Here is a 14,214-nt window from a genome sequence, read left to right as displayed (position 1 = left end):
AAGGCTGGGGACAAGGTGACCACTGAGGAAGCCGGTGAAGTCCCCCAAGTGTGGACTTTGGCAAGGCAATGGGGCTAGAGAAGATAGACATTACAAAAGAAGAAAGGGCAATGCCTAGCAATTTCTTGGATAATTGCAGGCGGAAAGAGGGACATGGTCATGTTTCCCTCTGCCCTGGGCAGGATGGAGAACCTAGGAGCTGCCCTACCGTTTTGGGATAAAGCAAAGTGTTCAGCTTGGGACAGGGTGCATATAAGGTTCCTGTGGGACCCATAAGATGTGGGAAAACCAAAGGGCAAACTCACTGCCACCGAGTCAATTCAGACTCACAGTGAGCCTGGAGGGCAGAGCGGAACTGTGCCTGAGTGGAGGTGTCCAATAAGGACCTAGAGCAACGGTAGAGAGGTGTGCGCTACAATGGGCCGCTGAGACCCGAAGTCTTAGAGAGAGGCTCAAGTGAGGAGGTAAAGGGAAGAGCAGGGCCAAGTCCTGGCGGAGGAGGGGCCTGCAGAGACTTGGAAGGCACATCCACCGCCCTGGCGGCTGCGGGAAAGGAGTGTTCCGCAGAGTCCTCTGCAGGTATCTCGGGGCACTTTTCAAGGGTCACCTCATTTAGTCTAGCTGACTGCGAGGCCTGCCACCCCAGGGGTGCTAAAACTTCCCCAGGCCACTCAGCAGGTCAACAGGTCCGGGTCTTGACTGCGGACAGGGCAGCAGAGCCTAGCATCTAGAACGAAGGCGTGGCCGATATGTGAAATAATAGCCACCGATCGCCTGCACCGAGTGTGCGCTTGGCCCTCGCCTAGAAGCCTTACCAACATTATTACTAATCCCCCAGCACCGAGAGGGAGTGCTTTCACGTTGCGCCAGAAGAGGCAATGGCTTTGGCACACAAGAGGGCCCTGGGCCAGGCGCGAAGTGACATCACCCGCTCGCTAGCAGGTGGCCGCCCTCCTTCCCATTCCCAGAGCCCGGTGTGAGACGAGGGGCACCGTTTTGGGACCCCCCGCCGGCCCCTCGCCCCCGCGCATGCCTGGCCGCTTAGGCGTGAGAGCCGCCGCCCCGGGCCCTCCCTCCTGCGCGCCTTGCACAACCTGCCCAGCTAAGTGCCGCGTCTCGGGGCAATTACCGCCCTCTCGCCGCCCGGGCGGGCCGGGCAGCGCGCCAGGGGCCAGGGGCTCGCAGCCACCCAAGGAGCGCGGCACCCGCCCGTCCGTCGGGCCGGTCACTGCAACGCCGCGCCATCGCCCCACGGCAGGACTCGGGACGGGACGCGGGAACTAGGGGCGGCGCAGCGCAGCGCGGTGATGTCACGAACCGCCCTCCTCCCCAAAGTCGTCGGTTCGAGACCCGCTCCCCCAGCCTCTGGTGCAGAGTACCTTCCGGTCTCCCTTCTACCTTTGAAGTAATTGCCTTCCTCCATCTCTTCTTCTCTCTTTCATCCCCTCCGTCCTCCCCTTTCTTCCATTACTCCCCTCCCTCTGCTCTTCCTCGCGTCTGCTTTTTCCTGTCTTTCTCCCTTCCCTCATTCCTCGCTTCCATCTTTCCTCCCCTTTTGCCCTTTGGGGCCTCTCTTTTCCTCTTCTCGCTCTTCTCTTGCCATCTTTCCGTCTCCTCTCTTAAAGACCCAATGGCCCCATTGCACCATGCCAGCCCTCCATAGACTCTGCCAGGCTGGGCCCAGGCGCCTGTCAGCGAGCCTGTGAGCGGGCTGGTGAGTCATCATTCCACCCGAGTGTGTCAGGGCCGGTGGGCGGCCCCTGGAAGCCTCGCCAGGCTGTTTGCTGGTAGGCAGACATGTCCAGCAAGGCGCTTCTGCCAGGAAGAGTTAATTAGAGCGAGGCCCTGACTCCAGCAGTCTTAGGGTCACGTTTCCCGCCTCTCTCTCCCCTGGGTCTTCCCTCACCTGGGGAACGTGGAACGGTGGTGATGACGATGAGGATGATGGTGGTGGTGATAACTTGGACTGATAGGGAGCTTCAAGTTTACACAACATTTCCATAGACATTATCTCATTCTCGTTCTCACAACAGCCCTGGGAGGTACGTCTTATTATTCCCGTTTTACAGGTGAGGAAACTGAGCTTTGGAAAAGTGAAGGGATTTGCCTTCAGAAGGCACAGGAGGATTAGACTGCAGAGCAGGCAAGAGGGCGCCCAGGTTTGCATCGCAAAAAAAGAAGGAAAGAGACTGTTTCAGAGTTGAAAATATGAATTTTCCCTCTTCTGTGCTTCCATAGCACCATGTCTCGACTTCTGCATGTAGGCTCCAACTGGGGTGTCTCCGGAGGCTGGGTGTAGGGGGTGGATATTGAGTGGGTCAGTGGTGGAGATGGTGCCACCACGGGTCCCTGATGGGATGCACACACACACACACACACACACACACACACACACACACGGCCATCAAGTCCATCCCAAGTCACAGCAGCCGACAGGACCAGTTTGAAATGCTCTTGAGGCTGCAACTCTTTGAGGAGTAGGAAAGCCTCATCTTTCTCTTATGGAGTGACGGGTGGTTTCGAACTGCTGCCCTTTTAGTTAGCAACCCAACTTGTCAGCACTATGCCAAGAAGGCTCCCAATTGCACCCAAAGCAGCTGTAAAAATAGCCCTTTTCTAGGTGGCCAAAAGTCAAATAGAGTTGCCATCTCGCTGTTTCTAGGTCATCTGGCGTTTGGGCTCACTGTACAGAAACGGTGGCTGGAGTTACAATTCTCCCACTTTTTCTGGGTAGAAGCTCTGGTTCATGGGCCAGTTGACTTGTTCACATTCTTTGACAATGCGCTCTCAATTCCAACACAGCGTGTTGGTGTGGAGATCATTGCTAATGTCATGGGTAATTAGGGGAGCTTATGAATGCTCACCTGTACCTAGCGCTCCTCAACGTTGGGCACAGGGAGGCATACACTCCTGTGCCCCCTGAAGTAAAGTGCGGTCATGTGCCTATGTTTAATCCACGGGGGAAACAGAAAAGGCTTGCCCTTGAGTCTCTTCTGACCCCCGCGAGCTCATGTGCTGGAGTCTAGGGTTGCTTCATAAGGCTTTCTCGGCTGTCGTTTTTACGGAAGCAGTTTGCCAGGTCTTTCTTCCGTGGTGCCACGGTGTGGGTTAGAACTGCCAACCTTTAGGATAGTAGTTGAGTGCAAATCATGCTGTCTAGAGAGCTTTCCAATGGCCTACGTCATGGCCTCAAACCCACTGCCATCCAGTCCACTCTGAGTCATCGCTGCCCTAGAGGGCAGGATAGAACTGCCTGTCTGGGTTTTTGAGACTACTGTCAATCTTTCCAAGAGCAGAACGCTTCCGTTTTCTCCTGTGGAGCGGCCCGGCTCGTCCTCGTGGTTGCTGACCTAGTGGTTGGTGGCCCAATGAATCAGCCACCAGGGTTCCCCAGCTTGGTACATCTGCCATGTCTATTGGAAAGCATTCGTAGTGCCTTGTTCTTGGGAGGATCGGCTTATAAATGTCAATTAGGTCAAGGTGGTCGGTCGAGTCTTCTGTAATCTTACTGATTTGTTTTTGTATTGTACGCGTTTTTTGAGAGAAAGGTATTGAAAACTGTGTAATTGGGAGTTATCTATTTCTCTGTGAAATTCTATCAGCGTTTGCTCTCTATATTTTGATGCTCCGTTAGTTGGTGCGCAGATGTATAAGCTCATTTGTTTTCTGGATTCATTGACTCCTTTGTCATCATGAAAGTAGTCCTGGTGACCATGTCGGGTTAAGTGTCAGACTGCTAACCACAAGGTGAAAAAGGATACAGAGCTACCTGTCCCTCCAGGGGAGGAAGGTGAGGCTTTCAGCTCCCGTGAAGGTTTGCAGCCTTGGAAACCTGTGTGAGGTCGCTGTGAGTCGGAATCAACTCGATGGCAGTGGGCTTGGTTCTCATTATAAAATAATCTTTGTTATCTCTGGCAACATCCTCTACTCTGAAGCCAACTTGGTCTGATAGTGACATAGCCACTCCAGCATTGTCTTGGTAGTGTGAGATGTCTTTCTCCATCTTTTTATTTTAACTTCTCTGAATAGTATATTTCTTATAGGCAACATGTAGTTGAACCTTGATGTTCTTTAATTAACTCAGTCCGACAATCGATACCTCTTATTGTGGTGTTAAGGCTATTTATGTGGAATGTGATTTTTGATATTGTTGGGCGTAGGCGTATCATCTTGTTTTGTTTTCCATTTGTCTCACCTGTTCTTTGTTCCCCTTTCACCTTTTTTGGGGGGGGTGTTGGTGGTTAAGAGAATTGAAATGATTTTAAAATAATGATTAGATTCACCAAACTCACACTCACTGCCACTGAGTCAATTCCAACGCATAGTTACCCTGTAGGACCGGGTGGAACTGTCCCTGTGGGTTTCCAAGACTAGCATAGAAAGCCTCATTTTTCTCCTGCAGAGCCGCTGGTAGTTTCAAACTGGTGACCTTCTGGTTAACAGTCCAGCTTGTAACCACTATGCCACCACCCTCCTCATAGATTCACAACAGTTGCAAATAGATGTACAAAGAAGTCTTGTGCACTCTTCCTCAGTGTTAACATCTTAGACAACTACAGTGTAACCACCCTCACCCCAACTCTGCCCCAGAGATGCCTTAGAAGACAAGACAGGCCTGGTGAATTGCTTCTAAAAGTTCAGTCTGGAAAGCCCAGTGGAGCAATCCTCCTCTACAAATGTGAGGTCATCATGCTGTTGTTGGTAGGTTCCAGACTAAAGCACTACCTTGGCCTCCACCACCCTCACCATCATTGTTACATTTGAGTCCAGTGTTGCCAGCACCGAGTCAGGCCTTCCGGTTGAGTCTTCCTCTTTGTCACCAAACATGACATCCATTCCAGGAACCGGTCCCTTGATACCATGTCCACAGTACGCTAGACAAAGTCGCCCCATCCTAGCTTCTACGGAGCACTGTGCCTGTAGTTCCCCCAGACAGATGGGTTTGGTCTTCTGGCAGCTCATGAGATGGTCAATGTTCTTTGCCGATGTTGTAATTCAAGTGCAACAATTCTTCTGCTGTCTCCCTCATTCGTTGGTCAGCTCTCACGTGTGTACGAGGTGATTGAAAAGGTGGCACCTGAGCCAGGTGCCCCTTTGCTCCTCAGAGAGGGTGTTTGACACTCTAAAGAGGTTTTGTGCAGCACACTTGCCCGACGCAGGACATCATTTGATTTCTTTTTTTCCCCCCTGCATTAAAAACTTAACATCAAGTGGTGATGGCAACATATGTACAAATAGGCTTGATACAGTTGATGTACGGGATGTTATAAGAGCTGTAAGACACCCCCCCCCCAATAAAATGACTTAAAAAACCCAACTTAACATCATGTTATTAGTTGTCACCCGATCAGCTCCAACTCATGAGAGGAAATGTGCAGCCCCCCGCGGTCACATGAGCACTCTGAATCTGTTATTGTGCTCATTGTCTCATTGAAGACTTTTCTCATTTTTTTCAATCAAATTCTTTTGCAGGGACCCCTTTAATTTATGTAAAAAACAGTTTTATTGGCTTATACTTCACATATCATACAATTTAACTGTTCAATTAATAATATTAAGAAGGGTTTTGCCATCATCATCACAATCGATTTCAGCACATCTTGGATTCGTTGTCTCTAGCTCCCCATCCCCCATCCTTCTCTGCCTTGGAAATTATCAATCCAATTACTGTCTCTGCAGATCTACCTACCCTGGACTCCTCCCATGCCGACTCATAGAGACCCTGTAGGAGAGGGTAGAACTGCCCCTCCGAGTGTCTGGGACTGTCACTATGAGAATAGAAAGCCCCGTCTTTCTCAGGCGGAGCAGCTGGTTGTTTTGAAATGCTCACCTTGTGGTTAGCAGGCCAAGATGTAACCAATATGCCACCAGGGCACACTTCCCTGCCTTTTGGGCACTAGGCCGGCTCTCTACATGACCTGAGAGAAGCCTGCCTTCGTCGTGTGTTTATCCTTTAGTAGTAAATTCATATAATAGTTGCCCTTTGGGGATTGACTAACTTCACTCAGCCTAATGGTTTCCAGGTCTATCCATGTCATGAGGTGTTTCCTGGTTCCATTGCTGTGTTTTAGGGTTGTGTGTACCTACCAGTTTCTTGATCCATTCTTCTGCTGATGGGCATTTGGACTGCTTCCAGATTCTTGCTGTTGTGAACTGTGCTTTAATGAACACATCTGTCATTTGATTTCTTAGCTCCTGGTTCCCTGAGCATTGACTGTGGGTCCAGGTAAAGGAAGCTTTGATAATTGCACAATCTTGTCTCCGTTTATATGATGTTGTCTTTTGGTCCACCTGTGAGGATTTTTGTTTTCTCTGCATTGAGTTGTAATGCGTATTGTGAGCCTGGATCTTCGTCAGCGAATGCTTCAAGTCCTCTTGGCTTCCAGCAAGCAACGTCACGGCATCTGCAGATTGAAGGCAGTCAATGAGCTTTCCTCCATCCCAGTGCCACGTCTTCTTCATCCAGCCCAGCGTCTCAGCTTCTCTGCTCAGCAGACAGATCAGTAAGTGTGGCGAGAGGCGTTGGGACCGATTCCATGGAAACTAACAGCATAAGCAATTCTACACGTGTGGCTGATGTGTGTTCATCGCCTCAATCCATTTTAGAACATTTTCATTGCACCAAAGAGAATGCTGCTCTCCCTGGTTGTCCCTTCTCCACCTCTCAGTCCCCAGCAGCCCAGGCCACCACTAATTGGCTTTCTGTTCCTGCAGTTTTCTTTATTTAGACCTTTCGCATGAGTGAAATCACACGGAGCGTGGCCGGGGATCAGTGTCCACTTGGTTATTTTTCTGCCTCCTTCTTTTTCTCTTCTCCTTCAGATACCCCAATTGGTTTTCATGTTATTTTGAAAACTCGATTCCACTATAACCGATTTTTTGATTATCTTGTATATTTTATTTAAGGATCCCTGGTGGCACTACAGGGTAAGTGAGGGGCTGCCAACTGCAAAGTGGGTGGTTTAAGCCCAGCAGACCCTCTGCGGGCGAAAGACGAGGCTGGCTGCCCTGTGAAGATTGGCCATCTTGGAGCCCTTATCTAGAGTTGCTCAGAGTTGGACTCGACTAGATGGCCCTGGGTTTGGTTTGGCTTTGGGTTTTAGATTCCATTTATTCATTTCAGAACATTCGCATAAGATGTCCAGAGGTTTCCCCCGACTGCCAACGCGGTCCTTAGCACAGAAATGTCGAGTAGAAATATAGCAGGCCTAGACAGTGTTGTAGATGAATGTTTTCCAAAGAAAACGATTCCTTACCATATTTATCGTTATTTTAATAGAGATTACATTTGATCAAATAAATTCGGGAAACACTGGGTGAAACAACATGAACTTTTCTCTTTTCTCTACTGTTGGAACTCTTGGAACCTTTAACTAAAAAAATCCTCTGTGCTTTAGGGGAACGTTTACATAGTAGTTTTGATAGTTCATTCAATAGTTCTGTGACATTGTTTGCAATCCCCACAATGTGCCGCACTCTCCCTAGCTCCTCGCCTTCTCCTCTTTGGTCTTGGCAAACGGTAGCCTGCTGGTCTTTAGCGTGGGCCATTCTTCCTGCTGTTGGTGCCCCAGGCCCTTCTATTATTTGACTGAAAGCTGGCCTCTGGGAGTGTCCACGTTCCCAGGCAGCAGACTTTCTCGAGACAATAGTCCCGGGAGCTCCTCCGGTCTCTTTCGGTCTGGTGTCTCCCTCTCTTTCGGCTCCGAACTTTATGGTTTGTTTGGATTTTAACCATTGTCACCAGAACCTTCTAGTGGGTCTTGGTCAGAGTGGTGGGTAGGTTTAGCTGGACACCATCGAGTTCTTCTGGTCTGCTAGGAAGGTTAGAGAAGGCCGTGATTCATGTGGGAAGTTATTTGTTTGGATTAATTCCTTCCTTGAATTTTTGTTTTTCTTTATTCTCCTCTACCCCAGGAAGATAGAGACCGATAGTTGCTTCTTAGATGGCCACTTATTTGTAAAGCTTTGTAAAGTTTTTAAGATACTTGACACTACACACTGTCTAGGGTGTAGAACACTATCTTTATCACCTGTTTTGCCAATTAACCCAGGTGTTTGCTGATGCTATGGGCCATGGTTGAGTCCTAATAGTCAAACTCAGACTCACGGCCAGTGAGTCAATACCGACTGACAGTGACCATGGGACAGGATAGAATACCCTGAGAGTTTCTGAGACTGTAACTGTTGACAGGTGTAGAAAGCCTCATCTTTCTCCTGAGGAGTGACTGGTGGTTTTGAACTGTGGACCTTGAGGATTGCAGTCCAATGTGTAACCACTATGCCACCAGGGCTCCTTCTGGATAGCCAAGTCATTTTTGTAATTGTATTCCCTAGCTTTCAGAGGCTTGAATTTGCTAAAATGCCTCTTGTGTATCTGAGAGCAGATGGGATGTGTAACACTGTCCCGATGCAGGGCTGCACACAAGATGCGGGAGTTTTAATTTGTTACCCTCTGATAGAATCTAGCGGATTGAATTCTGGAAATGAAGTACTCCGGGACACACATCTCTTACAAACGACTTTATGTGGTGAGAGATGTTTCTATAATGGACTCATTTATGGGTCTACTTAAAAGGAAACACAAAAGCCCAAACCCCGTGGGCTCCCCAGTACTGGATTAACTGTATCATGGCAGCTAGATTTTAAATCAACTTGCACTCCTGTGGCGGGGAATCTAACCTGTCCATCAGATTACAGCCTGAGGATGCCTCCTGGGAGGCATGGCCTTTTGACAAAAGAAACCCTGGGGACCCCTCCCTCACACTCTTGCTCCTTTGCCTTGTTCCCTGTGCTTCCGCCTCCCTGGGTGGCCCCGTGTGGGCAGCCTGACCCTGGGAGCGGCTGCCCTGCTGTCTTCCTCCCTACTGTGGATCCACACAGCTCTGCACCCACCGGCCTGGGACCTCCCAGGCTCCACCTTTTTGCATGATTGGCCTGCAGCTACCTGAGGCTGAGGGTGGTTGTGGACCTGAGTTGGGATTGGGTTGGGAGGCCTTCTTAATATAAAGTGACTCCTGGAGGTAAAGTGCTTTTGTGCACACCTATGAGAGTCGCTGGATTTGTTTCTCTGTACCACCCAGCCTGACGCACCTGTGATTTAAGTATGTCCAACTGTAATAAGAAATGTAGAACTCCATAACCAACATCAAAGCAAAATGAATTTACAGAGTAAACATCAGGCTGCAAAACTCACCCCAATCCAAACAGCCTGCATCGAATGTGTTGGTTTTTTTTCTCTTCTTGCTGATGTGAAATGGCTGCTCTAACATTACTGTGGGGCTGACTTGCCAAGGGACCAATTCATTGGAATCCATCCTGGCTTCTGCCATCCCACCGTGTATGTGGGAAGACTCGATCCCCACAGCTTGACTCTCCTCAGACCCCGAGAGATCATTTCATCTTCGGTTGGCACCTGGCAAGTACATCTGCCTTTCTTTTCTCATTAACGGTTACAGTTAAACTGTTTCCCCCAAACAATTACAGCTGGACCTCAAATTCATCATAAGCAACAGGGGACTTACATAATTTAAAAATACAGCTGTCCCATGTGACAGCTGGGGTACAGGGAGGACTGTGTCTTATTTGTGTGTGGGGGGACTCTCACAGCTCTTACAACAATCCATACATCAATTGCATCAAACGTATTTGTACCTGTGGTGCCATGTGTTTTATATTGTAACCCTACAGCCACCACAGCGCACAGCCACGGAGTCGATTCCAACCCATTGCCACTAGATCCAGGGTTTCCAAGGCTTCTTAAGTCTTTAGGACAGACAGCCTCGTCTTTCTCCTGCAGAGTGGCTGGTAAGTTTGAACCGCCACCCTTGCAGTTAGCAGCCCCAACACTGACCCCTCAGCACCACCAGGGCTCCTTACCCTTCATCCGGTGGATGTCGAGCATTATTTGTTTAAGCTGTTATCCAGAGAACATTAAACGCCCGAGGAAGCGTGGGGATGGGTCTGCAGACTCCACCTGAGAAACTGCTGCGGTGTTTGTGTGCACAGCACTTATGCGGGATGATCTGGGAGCTGCCTGCCACGTCACTGAACCACCCAGGAGGGACGGGGCAGGCGCTGTGTCACTTGTGCTCCAGATCAGCATGGCACTGCACACCCAGAGACAGAGGCTGGCCGCTGGCCCTCAGCATCCAGTTTCAGGGAGGTGGCTTCTCCCCGTCACCTATGAGAAGAGCTCCTCCGCAGGCTCATGCTCTGGTCGCAGCCTCACAGGCAGGTACACTAGAGAACTGTTGCCTGCCAGCTGCAGCCACCTGTGTGTCCAGCCCATCTTTCTCTAGGAGACCTGTGACTAGTCCCAAGCTGCCTCCCATCCCCCGTCACCAGAACAGCCCTTATACTCTGGAGTCACATGGCAGGACCTCTGACGAGCTCAATTTTGAACTCCACGCTTAGGTGGGTGAAGGATGATCCCCGCCAGTCCTTCACGACTCACCCCAGATTCCTTCTCCTCCAGAGCCTGCTAACCCTCCTGGCCGGGACTGGGGAGAGTGCTCTTTGAAGGCAGGGATTTTTACCTGCTGAATTCCATCTCTGAAGACTTGTCACACTCCCTGCTCAAGATATGTTTGTAAAGTGAATGAATGAATGAACGAATGAGTCCTCCCAAGAAGAGGCCAGGTCAGCGGTGATGACATTCCCGTTTAAAAGATGATGAGATTAAGACGTAGAGAAGGAAAGAAGTAATGGGGGAAGTTCAAGGTACTGCCAGGCCAGTGACTTCCTAGACGAGACTTCCATGGTGTCTCCGAGCACTGGGCACAGAGGGCAGTCCGGGACCTGGAAGCACTACAGCGTGAACCTCTCAGGGGCCTTCCAGCATCATCTTTCCCTAGCTTCCCCCCGGCTTGGAAGGCAGCCTCCCACCCAAAGTTCTGCTGCCCTGACAGCTCCTGCTTTAAACCCTGCACAACGATCCCAGCCCTCAGTCTGCCGTGGCTCCAGCTGTCCTGGGTTTCGATCTCGGAGCATGCTTTCTGGCTGGTATCAACTGTCCTTTCAGATGACGCAGGCTTTGACTTGTATGTTTCATAGTGGGGGGGCCTCCAGCTGTTTAGTCTGCTAGACTCACCCGGAGCCTTCCTTCCGTACGTCCAACCTCCCCCAGCACCCATCTGGATGTAGTTTCCCCAGGAAGAGGGGCATCTCTCTGTGTGTGTGCAGGGGGGTGGGGAGCAATTCTAAGAAAGAACATAGGGGAAAATATATGCATTTCCCCCCACAAATTTTCTGAGTAATTCCTCCTTCATAACCCCCAAAAGTTGCCTCTCTTGACCGAAAGTTGCTGCTCAAGCCGCTGTGGAAAGTATTGTTTCTGAGGTCCAAAGATTTCTGGATGGGGCTTTCCAACTCTAGGAAGTGCCTGTGCCTGGCCCCACGAGCGAGTCCTCCACACCCAGCCAGAGTTCGCCTCCCAAGCCCGGTTGCTGCCTTCCGGGTCTCTGCTGTTTATGCAACAAAGTCTACTGTCTTCAACCCGGCCCAAGGTCTTTCGCCACCTGGCTCTGTTGACCTCTCCACCCAATATAAGACTGAACTAACATTATGCAGGCACAACCCACACTCTCCCGCCTTCAGGCTTTCCCTCATGCCATCTCCTCACCTGGAGATACCCTTTCTCTGTTTATTTATTTGTTTATTTTGGCATCTCAGTCCTTCCCTATACTCCAAGGTCAAGATTCAAATGCCATCTTCCCAGGAAAGTAGGGTTTACCTTTCCTGCCTCCTGAGCCCCCGTCGTTGGTCTCTGCTATAACTTCCGGTGGCCCCAGGTGGAGCTCCGCAAGCTCTCTTGTTGCTGGAGTCCGTGTGTGCACGTCTGCGTATCCTAGGAGGCTGCGTTCTTTCAGAGGGAGCCGCCTTTGGTTTGCTCCGCTCCTACAACACATGCTCAGCACACCCCACTGTTGTTGGTGAGTGGCTGGTCTGTGTGCAATGGAGGGAACGGACCTGTGAGTCTCCATGCAGCATGCTTCTGGGGCCTGGGTGATGGCCGTGTCACCCAGAGTCCCTGAACTTCATAGAAGGGGACCACTGAGACTCTCTCCAGGCTTGGGACTGAGAACTTGAAGGCAATGGGAGGCCTGCAGCTGTGTTTCTGCCCCGAGGAGAGTCCGAGCTTTCATGGCCTAGGCCATAGGAGGAGATGACGGTCCCTCAGCCCTCCTCCCTCCACAGCCAGACCTCTGAATGGAGGAGCACGCGGGGCGGCCAGAGGCCAGGTGATGGCAGAGGGATTCACAGCAGGAATTTTGAGGGTGCGGACTTGTAGCCTTAAACACTGGCTTTGGCCTCAACTCCCATGCCTTCATCTTAGCGCCCGCATAAATGACCCAAACCACACCAAACTCTCAACCATCGAGTCGGTGCCAACTCACAGCGATGCCAGAGGACAGGTCAGCATCGCCCCTGTGAGTTTCTAAGACAGTAACGGTCCGTGGGAGCAGAAAGCCCCTTCTTTTTCTCATGGAGTGGCTGGTGGGGTTGAGCTGTGGACCTTGGGGATCGAAAGCCCAATACAGAACCGCTACGCCCCTCAAACATTAGAATTAGGAAGAGCATGAAGGATCATTAGGTCAAATCCATGTTGTATGGAACTCCAAACAATAGCAAGAATTATTTCTTGAGCGCTGACTGCTAGCTATGATGCGGAGCCCTTCACAGCCACGGTGGGATGCTTCCTTTCTACATCGATGGGAGGCGGACAGCATCATCTCTACTGTGTCAACAGGAAACCAGGTGTCAAGGGCCCCTACATCCGCTCAAGGTGGCACAGCCAAGGAGTCCGCCAGCAATCCCTGCCTGGGCGACACTGCTTCAGACACGAGAGACCCCTAAAGCGGCAGTGCCTTGACAGGGGAGCCCAGCCCCTCGCAGGCAGTGCAACTCCCTTATCCAGAGGCGTCTTCACTCCTGCGCCTTCAGAGACACCTGGCTGCAAGAGCACAGTGAAGAGGGCAGGAGGAATTTCAAGAGTGTTCTAAGAGCCGGGTCCACGCTCGCTCTCGCTGTGCAGGGAGGGAGCCTGCCCTCAAAGGCCCATCCAGGAAGAAAGATTCCGCTCCTGAGCAAGAGCCACTTCCCATGGCGGCGCCGCCTTCTTGAGTCGCAGCTCTGGTATGAAGCAGGACTTGTTTCAAGCAGTCAAAAGCAGCCCTCTCCATTGTGTCCAGCGGTGACAGTATAATCCTCCTTAATAATTTGGTTCCCTCTCCAAACTCCCCCCTCCATTATGCCTCCTGACAATGTGACTCCGGCTGCCGGCTGCCGGTAAGTGCAGGGGGATTTGGGGAGGGAGGGAGAGGGAAAGAAGGTCTTTGCTACCCTCAAATCACCCAGATTCTTCACGAAAAACTGTGTCCTCTCCCCCCACTTTTTTTTTTAATATTTGCTCTTCATATTTCTCTGAACGTGTCTTAAAAAAGCCAAACATATAAGAAGGATCTTAGTGTATGAAACCTCCACCTATCCATCACGCAGCTTCAATAATAGGAAGAGATGGCTAATCTTATTTATGTTCTCCCCGCTCCTTCCCCCCTACCCACTGGATCTGTTGAAGGAAATCCCAGACATTTATATGTTACTGCGAGGATGTCAGGTCACACGTGCGCAGACTTATTCCAGATAAGATGTGTTTGAACACGTCCCTGCCGCCTGTGGGAAGCTGCAGACAAGTTCTCTCAATTATACCCTTGCCTTAGACTCTGTTCTGTGCCTTCAGGAAACAAGGTGCCTTCCCAGGGAATCCACGGGGCCAGTTAAAGTCAAGGCAGAGAGATCAGCTCAGAAAGATAGGGCATCTGTCTGGCGGGAATTCTAAAGGTTTGGGCCTAAGGGAGTCATCTTTGATAAGCGTGGTAGTTAGATTTGGTAGGCCATCACAGGGCCTGGTTAGGAAGAAGTGTTAAGAAATTTGAGAAAGATATAGCCTCTGGGGTCTTAAAAGCTCGAAGGTAAACAAGCGGCCATCTAGCTCAGAAGCAACAAAGCCCACATGGAACAACATTATCAGCCTGTGTGATCACGAGGTGTCCAAGGGATCACTGAAGACAAAGGGATGCATAAGCAAATGTGGCGAAGAAAGCTGATGGTGCCCGGCTATCAAAAAGTATAGCGTCTGAGGTCTTAAAGGCTTGAAGGTAATCAAGCGGCCATCTAGCTCAGAAGCAACAAAGCCCACATGGAAGAAGCACACCA

At 50.6% G+C, this 14,214-nt stretch overlaps 1 protein-coding gene across 1 annotated transcript in view; it reads right to left on the bottom strand.

Moving 5' to 3' along the window:
- ANP32B (acidic nuclear phosphoprotein 32 family member B) overlaps positions 1-14,214 on the bottom strand; it is a 275,087-nt gene that overhangs the window by 172,587 nt on the left and 88,286 nt on the right. The window lies entirely within an intron of this gene.

This window comes from Echinops telfairi, unplaced genomic scaffold (assembly GCF_000313985.2).
Source record: "Echinops telfairi isolate 266 unplaced genomic scaffold, ASM31398v2 ScPeMD7_7410;HRSCAF=8448, whole genome shotgun sequence".
Lineage (NCBI taxonomy): Eukaryota > Metazoa > Chordata > Mammalia > Afrosoricida > Tenrecidae > Echinops > Echinops telfairi.
The sequence above is the reverse complement of the archived record's forward strand: the minus strand, read 5'-3'. Positions and strand labels throughout refer to the sequence as shown.